The following is a 22,346-nucleotide window of genomic DNA, read 5'->3' as shown; positions in this document are numbered from 1 at the left end:
TCCCCATTTTCCCCTCCCTTCAGCCCCTGGCAACCACCATTCTACTTTCCCCTTCTTTGAGTTTGACTATTTAGATTCCACATGTAAGTGAGATTATACAGTATTTGTCTTTCTGTGTCTGGCTTATTTCTCTTAGCAGAATGTCTTCAAGGTCCCAAATGGCAGGAATTCCTTCCTTTTTAAGGCTTGATAATATTCTATTGTGTGTATATACCACATGTTTCTTATTTTCTTTTGTTTTTTTTTTATTTTTATTATTAAACTATAGTTGACATACAATGTTATATTAGTTTCAGGTGCATATTCTAGTGATTCAACAAGTCTACATTATGTAGTGCTCACCATAGTAAGTGTCGTTACCATCTGTCGGTATACAATGTTATTTCAGTGTTATGGACTGTGTTCCCTATGCTGTACTTTTCATTCCCATGACTTTTTGTTTTATAACTAGAAGTTTACACCTCTTAATCCCCTTCACCTACTTCCCCTGTCCTTCGACCCCATTGCCCTCTGGCAACCACCAGTTTTTTCTCTGTATTGTTGAGTCTGTTTCTGGTGTTTTGTTATTATTGTTGTTGTCTGTCTTTTAGATTCCACATGGCATTTGTCCTTCTCTGTCTGACTTATTTCACTTAGCATAATTATACCACATTTTCTTTACCAGTCATCTGTCCATGAACATTTAACTAGCTCCCATGTCTTGGCAATCATGAATAATGCTTCAGTAAACATGGAAGTACAGGTATCCCTTTGAGATCCTGATTTCAATTCTTTTGGATAAATATCCAGAAGTGACATTGCTGGATAATATTATAGTTCTATTTTGAATATTTTGAGGAACCTTCCTGTTGTTTTCCATAATGACTGTACTAATTTACATTCCCACCAAAAGTGTACCAGTGTACCTTTTCTCCATATCCTTGCCAACACTTACGATCTTAAAAAAAATAATAACGACCATTCTAAAAGTTCTGAGGTAATACCTCATTGTGGTTTTGATTTGCATTTCCCTGATGATTAGTAATGTTGAGCATCTTTTTATATACCTCTTGGACATCAGTATGTCACCTTTGGAGAAATGTCTATTTAGATTCTTTGCCAATTTTTTAATCTGGTCACTTTTGCTATTGAGTTGTAGCAGTTTCTTGTATATTTTGCATAATAATCCATTATCAGATACGTGGTTTGCAAATATCTTATCCTATTTTGTTGGATGTCTTTTCATTTTCTTGATTGTTTCCTTTGCTGCACAAAAGCTTTTTAGTTTGATGTAGTCCCACTTTTTAAATTTTTGCTTTTGTTGCCTGTGCTTTTGGTATTGTTGCCAACACCAATGTCAAGGAGCTTTTTTCTGTTTTTTTTTTTTTTTTCTTCTAGAAGTTTTAGTTTCAGGTATTCTGGTTAAGTCTTTAATCCATTTTGAATTGGTTTTTGTGTATGGTGTAAGATACGGTTTCAGTTTCACTCTTCTTCCATTGGATATCCAGTTTGTCCAATACTGTTTACTGAAGAGACTACTCTTTCCCCTTTTTGTATTCTTGACATCCTTATTGAAGATTAGTTGGTCATTATGTGTGAGTTTATTTCTGGGCTCTCTATTTTGTTTCATTGGTATGTTTTTATGTCTGTTTCATATGGCTTTGATTATTGTAGCTTTGTAATATAGTTTGAAATAAGGAAGTGTGTGTGATACCTCCAGCTTTGTTCTTCTAGCTCAGGATTGCTTTAGATATCTGGGGTCATTTGTGGGTCTATATGAATTTTAGGATTGTTTTTTCTAGTCCATGAAAAATGCCATTGGAATTTTGACAAGGATTGCATTGAATCTGTAAATTGCTTTGGATAACATAAATATTTTGATAGTATTAGTTCTTTGAATCCATAACCATGGAATATCTTTCCATTTATTTGTGTCTTCTTCCATTTCTTTCATCAGTGTTTTCCAGTTTTCAATATAAAGATCTTTCGCCTCCTTGGTTAAATTTATTACTAAGTATTATATTGTTTTTGATGCTTCTGTAAATGGGGCTGTTTTCTTAATTTCTTTTGAAGGTAGTTCATTGTTAGTGTATTCAAATGCAACTGATTTTTGCGTGGTGATTTTATATTCTGCAACTTTACTCAATTTGTTTATTGGTTTTAACAGTTTTTTTAGTGGAGTCTTTAGGGTTTTCTATATATAAGATCATGTCATCTGAAAACAGAGAAAATTTTAATTTTCCTTTCCAACTTGGATGCTTTTTATTTCTTGGAAACAGCATACCAGAACTTATGGGATAAGGCAGAAACAGTTCTAAACTTCAGAGGGAAGTTTATAGCTATAAATACCCACATTAAAATAAAGGCAAGATATCAAGTAAACAACCTAACTTTACACCTCAAGGAACTAGAAAATGAGTGAACTAAGCCCCAACCTAGCAGAAGGAAAGAAATAATTATAGCAAAAATAAGTAACATGCAGACTAGAAAACAATGGACAATGTCAACAAAACTAAGAGTTGGTGTTTTGAAAAGATCAACAAAATTGACAAACCTTTACCTAGACTAAGAAGAAAAAAGACTTAAATAAAATTAGAAATGAAAGAGGAGACCTTACAAGTGATACCACAGAAATGCAAAGGATTATAAGAGATATACAGTGAAAAATTATATGCCTAAAAGAATAGATAAATTCCTAAAAACATACAACTTACCAAGGCTGAATCATGAAGAAATGGAAAATATGAACAGAAGAATAATGAGTAAGGAGATTGAATGAGTAATGAAATACAAGCTAACAAATGAAAGCCCGGGAACAGATGGCTTCACTGGTGATTCTATGAAACATTTAAAAAAGAATTAACCCAATCCTTCTCAAATTCCTCCAAAAAAACTGAAGATCAGGGAACACTTCCAAACTCATTTTACAAGGCCAGCATTATCTTGATACTAAAGTCAAACAAGTACACTAAAAGAAATGAAATTGCATAATTTCTACAAAAAAAAAACCCTCTTGAATGATGGTAACCAACCTATGGGCCAGGATCACATTTGGCTCTTTTGAGATTTCACATATAACCTTTCAAAAAGGTTGAGTATAACCTAATCATTATCTATTAGACTGATACTGTATTTGTTTGAAATATCCTAAGTTATCAAATAAAATGAAATTCTCAGTTTATTCAAAAACATAAAATTATAAGTAAACTATTTAGAAAAATAACTCCTAGAAGTCCTGAAAACCCAGGTTTCAGAAAGCATATTGACAAGGAGGAAATAGACCAAAATTTGTAGGACAAATCTGCTGCTGGCTAGGCATGCCATGTTAAGTGGTTAATTTCCTTAACCATTTTTTTTTTTACAGTTTATTTATTTATTTTAAGAGAGAGAGAGGGAGGGAGGGAGCACAAACAGGGAGGGGCAGAGGGAGAGATAGGGAGAGAGAATCCCAAACAGGTTCCACACTGTTAGTGCAGAGCTTACTTGGGGCTCTATTTCATAAATGGTGAGATCTGACCTGAGCTGAAATCAAGAGTTGGATGCTAACTGACTAAGACACCCAGGCACCTCTTCTTAACCACTTTAAAACCAAGTTCCCTTGTCAGCAAAGTATGGATATTACTATATCTCTGCATAACTAAGGCATACCAGAAAGAAAAATTATGTTATTTATGAAGATATTTTGTAACTTAAAAATTACTGTAGTCTTGTGGCGCCTGGGTGGCTCAGTCTCTTCAGCGTCTCACCCTTGATTTCAGCTCAGTTCATGATCTCCTTGTTTGGTTCATGATATCGAGCTCCACATCCAAGTCCATTCTGTCAAGTTCGGATTCTCTCTCCCCCTCTCTCTCTGCCCCTCCCCTTAAGTCTCTCTTTCTCTCTCTCAAAATAAATAAGCTTTTTTGTATGCTTATTGAATAAATAAGTAAATGATTCTGAAGTTACCCAGGAGATCCCAATCATCCATCATATTATAGACATACAAAAGACACACCAATCACTCAGAAGATTTCAAGATTTAGCCAAATTATGGAAAGAGCCTAAATGGCCATCAACTGATGAATGGATAAAGAAATTGTGGTTTATATACACAATGGAATACTACGTGGCAATGAGAAAGAACGAAATATGGCCTTTTGTAGCAACGTGTATGGAACTGGAGAGTCTTATGCTAAGTGAAATAAGTCATACAGAGAAAGACATATACCATATGTTTTCACTCTTATGTGGATCCTGAGAAACTTAACAGAAGACCTTGGGGGAGGGGAAGGAAAAAAAAAGTTAGAGAGGGAGGGAGCCAAACCATAAGAGACTCTTAAAAACTGAGAACAATCTGAGGGTTGATGGGGGGTGGGAGGGAGAGAAGGGTGGGTGATGGGTACTGAGGAGGGCACCTGTTGGGATGAGCACTGGGTGTTGTATGGAAACCAATTTGACAATAAATTTCATATTAAAAAAAATAATAAACACTTGAAAAAAAAAGATTTAGGAGATATGTGCCAGGAAGAGGGACAAAGACCAAATATGTATTTTTAATTATACTATACATTTTAAAACAAGTAGAACTCACTCCATATACAAAAAAATAACCCAAAATGGACGAAAAACCTAACTTTGGAGCTAAAACTATAAAACTCATAGAAGAAAACCTAGGTATAGATCTTCATGAGCTTGGATTAAACAATGGTTTCTTAAATATGACACCAAAAATACATGTAACAAAAGAAAAAAATGATAACTTAGATATCATCAAAAGTAAAAACTTACATGCCCCGTATTCAAATGACACTATCAAGGAAGTGAGATGACAACCCACAGAGCAGGAGAAATTTTGCAAATCATAAAGGACTGGTATCCCAACTTGAAAAGGGCAAAGTATCTGAATAGGCATTTCTACAAAGAAGATACACTAATAAGCAATTAGCACATGAAGAGATGCTGAATGCCATTAACCATCAAGGAAATACAAACCAAAACCAAGATGAGCTATGTCTTCACACCCACTAAGATGAATCTAACAAAATAAGAAAATAATGACAAATGTTGGTGAATATCTGAAGAAATTGGAATCTTTATACATTGTTGGTGGGAAAAAATGTAGAAAAAGATAAAATGGTACCTCCAAAGGCTAAACATATGTTGCCAGATGACGTAGTAATTCTACTCCTACATATATATCCAAGAGAAATGAAAATATATGCCCATATAAACTTGTACATGCATGTTCATAGTGGCATTATTCAATATAGCCAAAATGTGTAAAGGACCCAAATACCCATCAACTCTGAAAAATGGTATATCCATACAGTGGAATGTTATTGGGCTAAAAAGGAATGAAGTACAGATACATATTACAATATGGATGAAGCTTGAAAATATGTTAACTAAAAGAAGCTCATTAAAGACCACATATTTTAAGATTCCATTTATATGGAATGTCCAGAAGAGACAAATAGAAAAGGAATGTAGATTGCTGATTGCTGAGGGCTGGGACAGGAGAAAGGAGAAGTTGGGGAGAAATGGGGAGTAGCTATTAATGGATACAGGATTTTTCTGTGGGATGATGAGAATGTTCTAAAATTGATTGTGACGATGTTTGAAAAACTCTATAAATATACTAAAAAACACTAAATTGCACACCTTAAACTGGTGAATTGTATGGAAGCTAAATTATATCTCAAATAAAGTTGTTTCCAAAAGTAGCCCCAAGAGAGTAAAAAGTAAACATGGGGGGAAATTGTATTTGCTCTGAATTCTCTTCCATTCTACTTTCTTATACTTTAGCGTAAGGGTATTTTTCAACACAGCTCTATCCATTACCCACATCAAATCCTTTGTAGAGCATAATGCAGGTATTAAAAGAGAACATTAAAAAAAAATTTTTAATGTTTTATTTATTTTTGAGACAGAGACAGAGCATCAGTGGGGGAGGAGCAGAGAGAGAGGGAGACGCAGAATCTGAAGCAGGCTCCAGGCTCTGAGCTGTCAGCACAGAGCCCAACACGGGGCTCTAGCTCACGAACTGTGAGATCGTGACCTGAGCCGGAGTTGGATGCTTAACCAACTGAGCCACCCAGGTGCCCCGTAAAAGAGAACATTTTAAATTAATGCTTTCTAATGTTATAACAGATAAAATAAAACTTTTACTTATATTTATTTTATATTAAGATAAAAGGAAAGAAATCAAGTTTTATGGAAATTTAATATACAAATTGACATGCACATTCCTACTTGTCCACGGGTGAGCCGAGGGTCTCAAGCACTGATTGATTGATTGATGGCAGTCAGGATATTTTGGAAGCAGAGAGTGGAAGTTCAGCAGCTCAGTGCCCCTTTTAGATTCACCCATCTTTCATTCCTTAGAATATGTATTGTAAGCTACTTACCTGTGTGATTTAGATTATAGCCTCTTAAAAATAGGTTTATTGCTTTTTTAAAAAGCTGTATTATCTGAAACCTTAAAAAGTAAACTTAGATAACAGAATTTTGTAACTGAGTTACTAAGTTGTAACTGAATGGACATCCTCATGTGAGTTTGAGAGTTACACACATTAGCAGCATGGGTGAAGGTGTGGATAGAAAGCTAAGGAAGTAGAAAGAAGAGGGGAAGACTGGGAGACACAGACAAAGAAATAGATTGATGGAGAGAAAGAAAGTGTACAGGGACACAGCAATGATTCAACAAATAAGATTCACTTACCTATGACTACAAATGCATTGTGACAGTTTCGAGGATATTAAAAAAATCACATGAAATACATGGTTTGACATGGAGGTTTGGGGTTTCAAATAATTACAAAGTATATTTTTATCATAAAATGAATTTAATATATGTAATTAGATAATTATAACATAATTTGACTAATGGAAAAGTGAGTTCACTTTGGAAAAGTCGAGGTAAGATCCAAACAGTGTTGATGCTGGATTTGCTGTTCCTGGATGAGAAGACATTTTCTAGGCTGAAAAAAAGAGGGAAAGGTACTAAAGCAAAGAGTTTACTGCATGCTAAGGCATAGAACAAGATGCATAGAAGAAGATATTTTGTGGGTGTTTTCAGTGTAGCCAGAACCCCTAGGATTTGATGAAGTAGCTAGAGATTCTGGGATGTTCCATATACTCTGGATTAGAAAATACTTTGCACTTATCATACATTGAAAACAACAGCATAAATAATCTATCACAGTTGAGTAAACTGTCTCATATTCTACAAACACCTTATAAATAAAACTGCTCTTTGGCCCCAGAAGCATATAACTTAGTGTTTTGCTCTTTCCATTGCCTACTGTTTTGCAAGACAAAAATCTTGATTTTAGCTGATTTCTTCTAAAGCATTTTCATTTGCAAATTTCTAGGTATTAACTTACATTCCAAATATTTCACAGCCATTTAATTTCATCACTTGCCTTTAAAAGCCATTTGACCTTAGCAGGAAATTGCTGGCTCTCAAAAAAATGTGTTCTTGCAAAGAACAATCCACTTATAAGACACATAACCAAAACCTGTTTGTCTGCAGTCATTTTCCTCACAGATAAAGGGATCACTTTAGATAACTGCAGTCATAGCTACTTAAGGTAAATATTATTAACATTAGAGATTAAGCTGTATTACGACCTAAAAAGAAATGAGATGTATAGAACAGCAACAACAGCAACACACACACACACACACACACACACACACACACACACACTTTCACTACTCTAAAGCTTTCCACAGAAATTAATTTACTCTGAAAAGTTTTTATTTTAGGTCAAATATTCTGGTTATTTGTATCTTGAGGAAGTCAAGTGAGTGTCACAAATCGTCGTGATTATGAGCATCAATCTGTCTTGGAGCAGGAAATTTCTATAGGCCTCTGGCACCAGAGAAGATTTTCTAAGAAATATGATGTCTGGATGTCGTGGCTTCTTACTCAACTCTCAAATAATTATAGTTCAAGTATGAGTTATAGAACTAATTCAGCCAGAAGAGTGAGAGACTCTCTGCCCTCACTAATGTGCTCGTCCTCCCAGCTGTCCTGGTGATTCCTTTTGGCTCAGGTCATGTTCATTACAACATCTTCCGAGACATGGAGTAGCTTGGCATTGAGAAATCTGCCATGTTTGGGCACCTAATTTCCCTCCTATGTCATGATTTAACATTAACAATACATCTGTTACAAAGAGCACTAGATGTTGTTTATAAGTGAGGAATCACTGAATTTCTATTCCTAAAACCAATATTCCACTGTCTGTTAACTAACTAGAATTTAAATAAAAATTAAAAAATACATCCATGTGTCACGTAAAGTAGAGCAGATATTTTAATAAATATTTAATTACTATGCCAATCTTTTGTCTCATTTACATGGATACTTGAGAATGAATATTTAGATTATTTTTAAAATAATTTAGCCTACGAGGGACTTTCCTATCTCATATGAATGCACCTACATTATACTAAACTTCTGATAGAAAACTTAAGAGAATATATTAAAGAAATATAAATATTAAGTATTTACATTTCTGAATTTAACTCAGAATGTAATAAATTGATAACCTGTAAGTGAAAGTAGAGTTTTTGAATAACCAGATATTATTTTGCAAGAACCAAAAAGAAAAAGGAAGATTTTATTTTATTTTTTATATATAAAAGAACAAAAATAAAAAGATCTCTACCATATGGAAGTAAAAAATATCTAAATTTACATCATGGGAGATTTCTATGATGGAGTCAGAGATGAAAATGTAATTGTTAGGAAAAACAAAAACACATTTTAATTACTTTGTGGTTTAAGATGAGCTTATTATCCTAAGAGTACTCTCTCAAGATGGTTATATAGCAGCCATATCTTCTCCTTTGGCCTTCACAGGGAGATCAAGAATGGAATATTTTATAATCTCGAATTTTCATGGAGCATAACATGCCAAAATTGTAATTATGGAGGAAAAACATAAAAACAACAACTAAGTATCAAATAAACAATATCTCCTTGAAAAGTCTGTGACTTCATCAGGGAAAAGTAGAGATGGGATAGCATTTGAGGTAAAACTGATATAACTTTTAATTACCTCTGCCTCTCCAGAAGCTCTTTATTGGAAATCAATTCAAAAGAGAATATATAAAAACCAGTAAAACTATAAACCTTTAGAAGTGTTTTTAGCACTACCCAATAAAATTTCTACAAGTCCAGAAAACATTTTGTCTTACACAAAAATAACAAAAATAAGCAAATGCCTTCCAAAATTTACTCGAAGCAATTTACCTGAGTTATTCACTCAGTGAGGGGAGCAGAAAGCAGGGTTCCTCTCTGCAGGAAGAATTAATTAAGATGACTTAAATGAAACCCTGCGAGGAGACTGAGGAGGTGACTGATATTTGAATAGGATTTTTCTCAAGAGCTAAAAGTATTACGGCATACCATACTGTAAGTTGGGATATTTAGCACTTATCATCTTCAATTATTTTCATATGTGTGTGTAGATGGTTAAATATCATCTATTTAGATATGGTATCAATGGTTTAACTGGACTAACGTGATGTCTTAGTTTTGTCAATTTAATAACTGTTTAAGTAGAATGGACTGGTCTCTAAAACAGCAGGGAAGCAGTTTAGTAAAGGAGTGGAGTGGATAGGGGATGTACTATACCAGCTGGAGTGAAGTACAGGCATTCATTTATTATAAACATGGGCTGAACCACCCCTAATATCTGTGAAGTCTGGGTCAGGAGTGCAAATGGGGGCACGCATACACTATATCTAAATATTTAAAAAAATTATATTTCTTGCTAACCAACTGTGAAGTAAAATGTTTTATCATATACAACTGAATAATAACAAACTAGAAAATATGTTTAAATCTGGGGTATTTGAATGATTGAGTCAGCCAAATACCAGAGTTTGCTAAATTCAATTATTAATGCATATTCCTTTGATTGAGAATAGCTGGATATGTATAAAATAATATGTAATTCATAAGTTTTATATATGTATTCCAAACATTTATTTGTGCTGTTGTTTCAGCAAAAGCATGCATTGTGCTGTTATTACCAAGATTTTCACATCATTTGTATTCTAATGATACTTAATGATGTCAGTAACACTTAATTACATCCAGAGTTCACAATAGTTGAATTATCTTCATCAAGAAGTATACATTAAAGCAAACTTAATAAATTAACTTTAATTGCCTTTCATGTGTTCTTCAAAAAGTTATTTTTTCTCTAAAACATTTGATATTATCTACTAAAATTATCGGCAAATACACTTTATACTGGATGAATATAATCATCTGGAAGTCCAGATTTTATATATGGCTGAGATTTTAAATTTAACTTAAAAAAATGAACTGACTCTTACTGAGTTATTTTATAAAAATAAAACTATTTATAATTCTAACATTCAGTAGTAACCCAGTAAGCCATGTAGAGAATAACCTTACATGCCACACGAAACTATTGCAAATATGCTCCTTCATGAATCCCCTCCACCCTGTACTATAAATGAGAACACCAAGAAGTGATATTTTACAAGGTAAGAATTTGTCATAGTCATGCTTTATGAGAGAAGGACTTGGCAAGTTTCTTTGTCTTTTTCTCTTGCCGGAGTGCTTCAGCAGATTGCCCCCTCCCCATACTCTGAGTCAGTGTCTGTCTTCTGTGTCAGCAGTCCAACTACCCCCAAGCATGGCTTTGGATAAAGGACTCAGAAAAAAAAAATATTACAGAAGTATTTTTCCTGGGGCCAAAGCAGTATACAGTCAAGAGAGCAGACGTTTTGGCTCATAGATGGTGCTATGCCAGGAATAGAAGCCTCCATGTACTCTTCAGTGCTTTTGTTTCTGGTGTATCTCTGTGACATATGGCCTGCCAAAACACTGGGCAAGGGCCACTGTTGCCCAGGTTGAAGGATGACACTGACTATAAGATCTAGAGTCAGAGGTGCTTGGGTGGCTTAGTCGGTTGGGCGACTGACTTCAGCTCAGGTCATGATCTCCTGGCTCATGGGCTCAAGCTCCTTGTTGGGCTCTGTGCTGACAGCTTGGATCCTGGGGCCTGCTTGGGATTCTCTCTCTCTCTCTCTCTCTCTCTCTCTCTCCCCCCACTTCCCCTCTCGTTCTCTTTCTCTTTCTCAAAAATAAATAAACATTAAAAACAAATTTTAAATAAATAAAAAAAAATCAAGAGTCAGATCACTAGTATTTGAATTAGGGTTTCACCATTTATTTGAGGGACACATCAAGCTTTTCTCACACACCTTTGCAGATCCTCTCAGCCATACCTTCTCCAGGGCCTTTGGCTGTCATTCCATCCAAGTCCCTGCTGCTGTAACAATCTATGCATAGGCTTCAAATGGCTCCAGAGGGAAGTCAAGCAACTTCATCTTGAATCATTCCCCTGCAGTGCCCTCCCCCCCCCCCGCCCCCACTGCCCAGTACCTCCTTCTCTAGTGCATCCCTGTTGACGAAAGGAGCATAATAAAATGCCAGGGAATCCTTTTGACAATGGTCCTTGCCCAATCCAGAAATAAATGTGGCAAAAACATTTAATCTATAGGACACATGAACTCATGGATAATTCTTCCCCTTCCCTCTTCCTCAATGGAGCGACAGTCCTGAAATGCATTCATTATAAAGCCTCTCAGAAGGTGGTCCTGGGAGATCCAGAACAGTTGATACCAAGTGCTGAACAGCTCAGTAATGCTACCTGATATTGAGTCTTGGCCCCTTAGTCTCAGCCCCTTTTCCCTAACTCCCACTTCCTGGGTTTCGCACTCCCTAATAAAATTTTAGCACTTAACCCTTTGCCTCAGGCTGTTTGCAGACGAATGCAGACTAAGAAAATGTATGATCTTAAGCACATAAACTCGTCTATGTCTCAATTTCTTAACATAGAAATGTATACAAGTAGTATTCACCTCTTAGGATAAATGCACTGACCAAATGTATTCATACATGAAAAATACCTAGGACATTTCCAGACACAAAGAAAGCAGAATGCAAGGCACAATTTTATATACCAATCACTTTTACATCCCCTTTCCCAGCTGCAGAGTTTTTTTCAAATAGAAGCCAGTGTTCTTGGTTCCATGACTATTTTTTCATTCCTCTACATATGTTATGCATAAATCTTGGGCAAGACACTATGCTATATACCAGAGATTTGGATAAAGAACATAATCTTTCTCTTTAACAAGCTCATAGCCTTGTGGAAGAGGAAGAAAAATAAAATAAAAGACAATAAATACAGAGTAACAAATACTGACAAGGAGATTTACAACACTATGGAAGCAGAAAGCTGTTACCTGAAATGAGAGGCTTGAAAACCCATTTTAGGTGAAACTATGGCTTAGCTAAATTATGAAGGGCACTGAGATAAGTAAAACATTGAGATCATTTTAGAGAGAAAGCAACAAATGTACAAGCATCCAGGAGACATGGAAAAGAATAGTACATTCAGGGGTTGCTCAGCTAAATTGCTAAAGCTGCTCTACCTTCTTGTATGTAAAGCTCAGAGTGAGGAGAAAGAAGAAAAAGAATAGCAGGGGAAAATATCATGAAGAGCATGCATATTATCTCAAGATGTTAGTTTTTATCCTGAAGGCATTCAAGAACCATAGGGGGAGTTTAGAAGAGATGGACTTTTGGAAAGAATCACTCTGATGGTAGAATGAATTGGAAGGGGCAATGCAAGAGGCTGAATTCAGTAACTCAGACCAAAAAAAGACGTGAGCCCAGGAAGTGGCAAAGGGGGTGGGGATGGAGAGGAAGGAACGCATTTGAATTTTATTAAACAGAAAAATAGACATATAGGTAAACAAATAAATATACGACAGAAAGAAAGATAGATATTACATATAGGTAGGTATACATGGTAACTGTTACAGATAGATGAGTATTCATGTATACATAAATATATAGAGACATGTTCGGTGACTTACAGAGTGGAGGATTGAGAGAGGATTCCACGCCATTCTCAGATCATGGCTCAGAAGTGGTGGAAGACATACCAATAATCAATATAAGGTTTATCAGAGGAGGACTCAGTAGGCATGGGGTTTGGAGAGTATGTTAAGGGGTCAGTTTTTAACATGCTGAATGCGAGAGGTCTGTGTGACAATCAAGAGCAGATACTCAGAGTTCTGGAGTAGAGAAGGTAGGCATTGCGTTGAGTTTCTGGCTAGAGAAACGAGACAAATAAGACCATACTTAAAAATCCTCTCAGAGGCTTTGAAGACTTGTTCTTTGGAAAATCTTCCTATAAATTTTAATATATAACCAAGTATAAATAGATGCTAGCTCTTTAGGTCCTTTGACCTTATATATTCAGCTAAGAAAATTGGAACAAATTGTTTTGTTTTCATTAATCTTTCCTAACATTCCAGAGAGTCAGGAAAGGGAAACAACTTCAAAATGTCAATAAACAATTAGCTGAATTACTCAGAGCAAAAACAAGAAGAGCAGTTGATAGTTTCCATATATTTGGGGCATTTAAAAATATGTTAATGTTAAAATATGTTTAATATGTGATAAATATATTATGACTTAAAATAATTTAAGGTAAAAAATGTCAAAGCTACATACATCCTTCAGGAAAGGTCTCTTACGAAGTGACGTTTAAGCAAAAATCTATTAGATAAAGAACAAGCTGTGCAAAGGCAAAGGAATGTCATGTAGAGAGAACCATGTTATATAGAATATTGAATGGAAACATCTTAAAAAACATACTATTTGATGGAAATTATTCTCTCCACAAGGAAATGCTTAGGGACAAAATTATTTCAGTAGCATGGCTTCAAGGAACTGAAGCCAAGTGCTCAAAAATAAAATTCAGCTTCTTAATCATATTCAAGAATTGAATCCTTGGGCAAAAGACCAACTTAGAACCAAATCCCCAGACTTTGGTTAATTATGAAATGTCAGAGTTCCATAGACTATGGCATGGGAGTCAGCCACAGACTTCATTAGACTAACTTGTGGTATCTATTAGGATACTGAAATGTCTCAACAGTATGGGAAAACACAAATTAAATATATTTTAAGACATACAATTTTATATCCCAGGGTATATGCTATGGATTTCATTTAATCTGTATCAAAACCAGAGGACTATTATGAAATGAAAATAAAACTCTACACCCTGGATAAATTCTGACTCTTACATATGCAGCATAAGAAATTAGATAAATTTGTTACAGCCACAAGTTCATGGTAGCCAAATAAACTCGCTGTTTGAAAATGTGAAGTTTTAGCACTGCCATTTTCTTTGGCAGGGATGGGATCAGTTCTAAAATAAATAGCAGTAAACAGTCTTCCCTGTTAATTACATGTGCAACCACCAGCTGTTGGTCTAAATTAAGGTCCATTTTCCTTTAGTTCTCTATGCCCCAATCCCATGATCCCTGAAATAACTGGAAATAATTGAAGAAAGATAACAATAGTAAAAGACTCAAAACCAAAACCAATCAACGTAACTCCAGACAGCAGTACAGTGTGACCTCCATTCTTCCAACACCTATTCCATATCTAGCTCCAGTTTTCACCTGGCAGCTATTACATTAAAATGCATATAATATAATACCTAGCACATTGTGGGTGTTTGTTGAATGGACTACTATGATGAAAAACGTACAAAGGTAGCCCTTAATTAAGAGCTTTCAATCTAAGAAGCTTCATTTGAAATTTTTGGGGCCAATTCTTATAAATGTAACAAAAGATAGTCTAGTCTCATTGTGACTTAGTAGTAGTCACAGACATATTTTGAAACAAAGTCAGTGTATTTAGGTACTGACCAGGTGGCTGAAACATTGAAAAGATCTAGTTAAATTAACTAAGGAATCTGAAGTTTGGAGGCAGAGTCAAACTGCATTATAGCGGTAGGGGTAGGGAACATTAATGAGTCTGTGCCTTAGGTTTTCTCAGTATAAGAGCTGCACTGTACATTAGTACATATACTGAAAAAAGAAAACCTGATTCCCACACAAGTATTCACCCCACCCAACAAAATTAGTTTGAAGTTTTTATTCATTCATTTATTCATTTGTGCTTAAAAATGACTTCTATTACCTAGAATAATTTTAAATCAGATTCTCATTCTTACTGATCCCCAATCATTTTTGGAATCCTTGGTTAAGCCTTACCTGGCAAATTCTTCCCAGCAACATTCATTCGTTTCCTCATCCACCACTACTTTAGGTGTGCATGTTGTGTGTGTGTGTGTGTGTGTGTGTGTGTGTGTGTGGCTTTATCTGACTCTTACAAAATGCCTAATACACACCACTCTTCTTTACATATCTTGACTTACATATGTGTGAATCATATCGATTCATTTAACCTTCATTTAGATTATGAAATCTATGTGCTTTATTATTATGCCTATTTAATAGATGAGGAAACCACGAGGTAGTTTAACCAGCCCAAAGAGACCCAAATTGTAAGAGAATGGGAAAAGAAGGCTTCGAACGCAGGCAAATGGCTCCTGAGTCCACTCTCATTGCCACTACACGCTGCTGCTTCCTTCTGACCCTTGTGTTTTATATGGTATCGCAATATTATCTGTTACATCATGATTTCCTCTTCCACACGAGGGTTCTTAACAAAAGCTTCCACCTTTTTCCTCTTTGTCTTCAGAGCTAATTATGATATGTTACCTGGCAGGTGTGCAACAGCTATTCGTTGAATAAATGAATTCATTTACCTGGAAGGGGCATTCTTGTCAAAAGCACCTAGGTTTTAAGGTTTCCGTAAAGAAGTGAAATTAGCCAATATAATACAACTATCGAGACAAAGTGTTGATTGCTGAAACTTCAAAATTCCTATCAGATGCAATGGTGCTTTACTAATGGTCAACCTGCTCTAAAAGTAATAAAATGTAACAGAAAAAAACAGTCCAATTGCTACCTAAACACTATTTTCTATCAAATATTTGAAAACAATTTTTTAAGTTATATTTTCAGTCTGGCACAAACTCTAATTCTTCTTTTCCCCTTAAATTCACCATCTTAGAGCACCTGTGTGGCTCAGTCAGTTGAGCATCCGACTGTTGATTCCAGCTCAGGTCTCAATCCCTGTGTAGGGTTCGGTGCTGAATGTGGAGCCTGATTAAGATTTTCTCTCTCTCTCCTTCCCTCTGACCTTCTCCCTATATCCTTCTCCCACTTGCACTCTTTCTCTGTCTCTAAAATAAATAAAATAAAATAAAGTAGAACTTTCATGAATGAATAAAGAAATTAATTAATTAATTAATTAATTCACCATCAGTCTAAGCTCTGATGAGAAAAGCCACTCTATTTCCAACTACTATAATCCAGATTAGTTTTTCTTTCCTGCCATTATTTTTTCAGCAGGTTACAGTGAACATTTTGTTGCTTTCAGCTGTGAAGTTGTCTGCTTCCTAAACCAGTTGTTCCCATTCTCTTCACCCTGGGTTAACTGCTTGGTTTTCTACTCTCGTGCATGTCTTAAATAGACATGTGTATGTCCAGATAGACTGTGTATGTTCTTGACCTCAATTCTTTATTATGTAAGACCCTTTTGAAAAAAGAAGCAGACTGGGGCGCCTGGGTGGCGCAGTCGGTTAAGCGTCCGACTTCAGCCAGGTCACGATCTCGCGGTCCGTGAGTTCGAGCCCCGCGTCAGGCTCTGGGCTGATGGCTGGGAGCCTGGAGCCTGTTTCCGATTCTGTGTCTCCCTCTCTCTCTGCCCCTCCCCCGTTCATGCTCTGTCTCTCTCTGTCCCAAAAATAAATAAAAAACGTTGAAAAAAAAATTAAAAAAAAAGAAAAAAGAAGCAGAAGCAGAACCAGAGAGGATTCCATATCTTCTGGGACTGTGTTGTCACGTGATATCAGGTTCTGGTCCATACTAAGTGAAGGACATTAATTCCTTATCAGGAAACACATAGTTCTGTAAGTATTTTTCCACATAAAATGTACTGATGCGTACATGTACGCGTACATGCGTACATGATGCGTAATTTTTCTCAAGACTCTTTTTTAAATTAATTAATTAATTAATTAAACTTTCTGGTTTTTCTGTTTCTACTGGCTGCACCAAGAAGTAATAATACAATTAAGTGAATACACTTTTATCTACAGTGCTTCTGGGGTCTAAGCACACAGCACTGCTTTGGAGGGGTAGTCAGTGGGAGATGGGAAGGCTTGAGCTGCAGCTACGTCACCAAGTCAAAGACAGTCAAAGTTTGTAATGGGCCTTTCAGGCATACATTTATTTTTTTTAATATTTATTTATTTGCTTTGAGAGAGAGAGAGAGAGAGAGAGAGCATGCACATGCACATGAACGGGGGAGGGGCAGAGAGAGGGTGAGACAGATTCCCAAGCAGGCTCTACGTTGTTAGCACAGCAGAGCCTGATGCGGTGCTCAGTCTCATGAATTATGAGATGATGACCTGAGCTGAAATTGAGAGTCAGTTGCTTAACTGACTGAGCCACCCAGGCACCCGGCAGGCATACATTTAATATTTGGTGGAGAAAAAAAATCTAGAGTCTGTAGTTAAACAAAACCTGGATGGACTCCTGGACAATTGAAATATAGAATGAATTTTATGTAATGGGATTTTTTTTTTGTCTGTTGACTTTTTAGTTATAAAGCAGTACCATGTTCTTTGTAAAACATTTAGAAAATGTGGAAAATACAAAAAGGAAAATGATGATAACCCATAATCCTACTATACACAAATAACCACTGTTAATATGATAATGTATTTTTTCAAATTATTTTATGCATATATACAAATGATTCAGACCTATATCTTTCATTATCTATTTTGCTCACTTAATACTATGCACAATTTGCCAAAGCATTAAATATTCTCCTAAAACATGTTTAAATGGGTGCAAAATATTTTGTCATATAAGCAATCCACTATGATAACCAAACTCTACTTTTGTATATATTTGGTTTATTAGGTTATTTCTCAATTTTTGTTCATAATTTAAAAATAACCATCATAATTAGTGCCTCAAATGCCTCTGATGTCCCACTACTATTCTCTGGACCTCATTATTGATTCCAGCAACAACTGTAGTAGACAGTTCTGTTGGGGCTTTAATTCACTGCAGGTTGGTAGCATCTCTGCTAAAGCAATATCTGTCTCTCACTATGAAGCCAAGAATGCCCAAGAATTGGCACTAATCCATGCAGAGTATAGGGGGATGGAGAACAGAAATGATGCCTTCAGAGTAGCCCTCAATCAATGGGAGATGAGCCCTTATGGATGAATGCTTCTCCCAGTTGATTCTCAAGAGAAAAATGCCGAGACTCATGTTACAGGCTCTTGAGGAGATCCTAGGTGGGATGAAGCCCCAGTTTGTCACCTTGACAATGGGCACTTTTTATGTTTTTTTTCCTCCATCCCTCAGCATCTCCTGCCCTTCATTCCTGCATGGCGGTATTACCACACAAACATAATCCTTGTCTCAGACTCTGCCTTGAGGAGTAGGGACAGCCAAGCAGTTCAGTTCGTGTCCTTTCCATAATTCTTTGTCCATATTTCTAATTATTTCCATTGGACTTATTGTTACAGGTAGAATTGGTGGATGAAAGCCAGAAATTAAAACAAGCATTTTGATACATGCTGCACACTGGTAAGTTTTAATTAAACAGAAAAATACCCATTTCCTAATTGCTATGTTTCTCCTAAATTGACCTATTTTTATTTTTTAGCTTAAATTTTTTTCCATATTTATTAAGCAGATAAAAATTTTATTACCTTTAGGATTATCTTTTTTTTTTTTCTTTTTTTTTTTTTCAAATTTTTTTTCAACGTTTTTTATTTATTTTTGGGACAGAGAGAGACAGAGCATGAACAGGGGAAGGGCAGAGAGAGAGGGAGACACAGAATCGGAAACAGGCTCCAGGCTCCGAGCCATCAGCCCAGAGCCTGACGCGGGGCTCGAACTCACGGACCGCGAGATCGTGACCTGGCTGAAGTCGGACGCTTAACCAACTGCGCCACCCAGGCGCCCCTAGGATTATCTTTAATTGCAGATCAGCCATCCAAGGAAGAGACATTTGTGTTCAAACTACATGACAGTGCCTCTGATTTCTATGAAATCTTTCTCAATCAAGAATTTCACTGACCTTTCAGATTTGAACACAACTAATCTCCTCAGAAAGAATAAAATGCCGTAAAAAGCTACCAGTATTCCATTTGTACTTTTTAGAAAATTAGTAGAATTTACCTTTATTCAGAGATATCTATTGGTAGAATTTTCCATTTGCCCATTCTTAATCAATTACTATGTGGTTTATAATATAATCTCTCTGTAAAATGTATTCAAAAGCAGGGTATTTATTTGAATAGCTTTGTAAGTGCTGTGCTTCCTTTGCCTGCAGAGGCCTAGCTTAATCATCCCCTGGACAGCTAAGGTGCAACACCATGATTTTTAACCCACCTGCTCTGGCTCACATCCAGTGGTTGAGCCACACATCCAGTGAGCCACACCACAATAGGCCCATACTGATGAGCTATTCCGTGTATTCTGGTTAGAAATGTCTTATAACAACTGCTACTGGATCTCAAGGTTCATGAGGGCCTTTCCCTAAGAAAATGGACTCTTTTACTTGAAAGAGAATTCAACTGTATATAATCTCTTAGACTTTTTTGAGCATAATTTTTATTGTTGCCCTCATTCTCTGTGGTTTCTTATAAGAAGTATGTGCATCTTTAAGTAGTCCATATATAAATAGAAATGCTCTCTATTTGACATTGTTGAAAGTGTATATCTTTTTAGATAGGATACTTGGACATACAATTTGTTTTGACTAGGTCCATGGTTATGGGTTCTTTGGATTCCTTTATGCCATCCTTCAACCATAAGATAGCCAATATTGTTCATTGCGTATTTAATATTTCATATTAATTATATACATTCTCTTTCCCACAAGGATTTAAGGTATTTCACAAACAAGGCATAGGTATAAAGGAAATGGAAAAGGAAAATACAAGTGATGGTAAAGAGAAAAATGCAAATTTACCACCCACAATGGTTATTATGGGTGCCATGACCAGTGTAGTGTCATTAAAGCCAAGGAGAAAAACTGTTTCAAGAAGGAAGTAACGGTAAATCTTGTCAAATGCTGCTAGCAGATCTAATAAGACAAGGACAGAGAAATATCCTTTGGATCTAGCATTTTGTGATTATAAGTGACTTTGGCAAGAGTAGTTAAATGGCATTGTGTGGGCCATGCTTGGGAACGAAGCCAGATTGGTGTCAGTTGAAGAGTGAATAGTTGTTGAGAAAGGAGGGACAGCAAATAGAGATAACTCTTTTGAGACAGTTTGCTTTGAACAGGGTTAGAGACGATGAAAGTGTAGTGGAAACATGGTGATCAGGGGCACTGAGAATTCATCTTTAATTTGGAAGAGACTAGAGGGTGCTTGTATGAGCATGGATATCATAAAATAGTTTCTTTTAGTGACCTCCCATACCTTCAAAAAATTATTGAAGCAAACAAAAATATCATCATATTCTCCTTTAAGAAATTTAATATGCCTTTTTAGAAACAAGTAAAACATTTCATTTCAGTTAACTTGAGGATACCCAGTAGAACATTTAGGACATACTGGGATAGACAAAAGCACCATTGAGGAAGTGTCTTGACCAGTGCCTGTCATAAACAGAGGAAACAACCCAAAAGGAAATATCATTTGGCTTTTTTCCCACCATGAACATACTACCAAGCTACCACCTGTGGCCCTTAAAGTTGACAGAAGTTATCAACCCAGTGGTCTTCTAACCACATACACAGTCTATCTGGACAGAGTATATTTACTCTGGGGTTAATCTTCTAACCCCAAATGCTTCTTTTTAAATCCATCTTTCATTCTCTCATTGTCCGTTGACCCAGTTGCATGCTAGATATCCTCCAAAACTGGTCCTGGTTATTTGCCAAGGTATCCTTGTATAAGAAACCAAAGATTTCTGCACTCCAGAGGCTGAACTTGCAGTGAAGATATCCACAGTCTGGCCTGTGCTTATCTCTCTATCTTCTCTCACACTCTATGCTGGAGATTTCTATACAGCAATGGAATACAATTACCTTTGTGTAATTAGCATTATTTTATTTAAAAATGCATATAAACAGATATTCTTATCCCTGAATCATTTTCTATTATCCTTTGATAACTGACTTCTCTACCAAACTTTCTTGCGTTTCCATTGTACTCATTATGATTTCTCATAGACATGCAGTGAAAGAGAGAAAACAAAGCCTTATATAAACTGTCTCTCATTCCAAGACTGTAATTTCATTCTTGGCAAAGACCACATGTTATTTATCCCTGTGTTCTCTGAACTTGTACATAGTAACGCTCAAAATGTATTAGTTGATGAAATGAAAAGAATTAATGAAAAATAAGATAAGACCTTTTCAGTGTTTATAAAATGGTCGTTTTCTTATCTTATTTAGTCATCCAGTATCTTCTATTTAATCCATTAAATAGATTCAGCTATTCACATAACTCCTCCATAGCCTCTCACCAAATCTTTTATCACATTTTTTCCTTTCTAATAAAAACCAATGGAAGATTTTTATTCTTTTTCTGTTACAGTTATATGCTTACTTTCTTTGATGTTTTAATTCTCATATAATTGTCCACTGTGAATAGTGATTTATATTTTCAATGACCATCACATAATACATTTACAGTTTTTCTTCATCTATTACATTACTATATTATTTTGTGAGGAAATAATCATATAACTATTAAAATATGGTCTGACGTGACTTCTGAATGAAGGAATTAATTAGGCGTATCTGGAGGTCCCATTGCAGGCCAGAGGTAAGATGCTATTAAAATAACTGACAAGTAGTAGAATAGCACTCAGAACTGGAGGACTGACTTAGGAAAGAGAGAACATTCCATAATTATTTGTGAAATTAAAGCCTTCATAAACCCAGAATAAAGGTAGTAATGGGATTATTTGGAAAGAATATTAGATTAGAGTCAATATGGTGAGAACATATAAAATAGCTATATTCTAAATCTAATACAAATTGTGTAAGCCATTGGGGCGCCTGGGTGGCTCAGTCGGTTGGGCGTCCAACTTCGGCTCAGGTCATGATCTCGCGGTCCGTGAGTTCGAGCCCCGCGTCGTGCTCTGTGCTGACAGCTCAGAGCCTGGAGCCTGTTTCAGATTCTGTGTCTCCCTCTCTCTCTGCCCCTCCCCCGTTCATGCTCTGTCTCTCTCTGTCTCAAAAATAAATAAACGTTAAAAAAAAATTAAAAAAAAATAAATTGTGTAAGCCACTAAACCAGGAAAAGAAGGTTAATAATGCTTTCTTTAGTCAATTGATAGTGATTTTAAATAAAGAGAAGGGTTGACAGGCTCATATCGAAATGAGAATACTGAATGACAAAAAAGTT

At 35.9% G+C, this 22,346-nt stretch overlaps 1 protein-coding gene across 1 annotated transcript in view; it reads left to right on the top strand.

Moving 5' to 3' along the window:
- LOC131513198 (uncharacterized) overlaps positions 1–22,346 on the top strand; it is a 434,303-nt gene that overhangs the window by 407,575 nt on the left and 4,382 nt on the right. Inside the window, exon 5 of the mRNA XM_058732542.1 lies at positions 18,501–18,561. The gene's annotated coding sequence lies outside the window, so the exon portion shown is untranslated. The remainder of the gene's footprint in view (positions 1–18,500; positions 18,562–22,346) is intronic.

Source organism: Neofelis nebulosa, chromosome 5, assembly GCF_028018385.1.
Source record: "Neofelis nebulosa isolate mNeoNeb1 chromosome 5, mNeoNeb1.pri, whole genome shotgun sequence".
Lineage (NCBI taxonomy): Eukaryota > Metazoa > Chordata > Mammalia > Carnivora > Felidae > Neofelis > Neofelis nebulosa.
The sequence above is the reverse complement of the archived record's forward strand: the minus strand, read 5'-3'. Positions and strand labels throughout refer to the sequence as shown.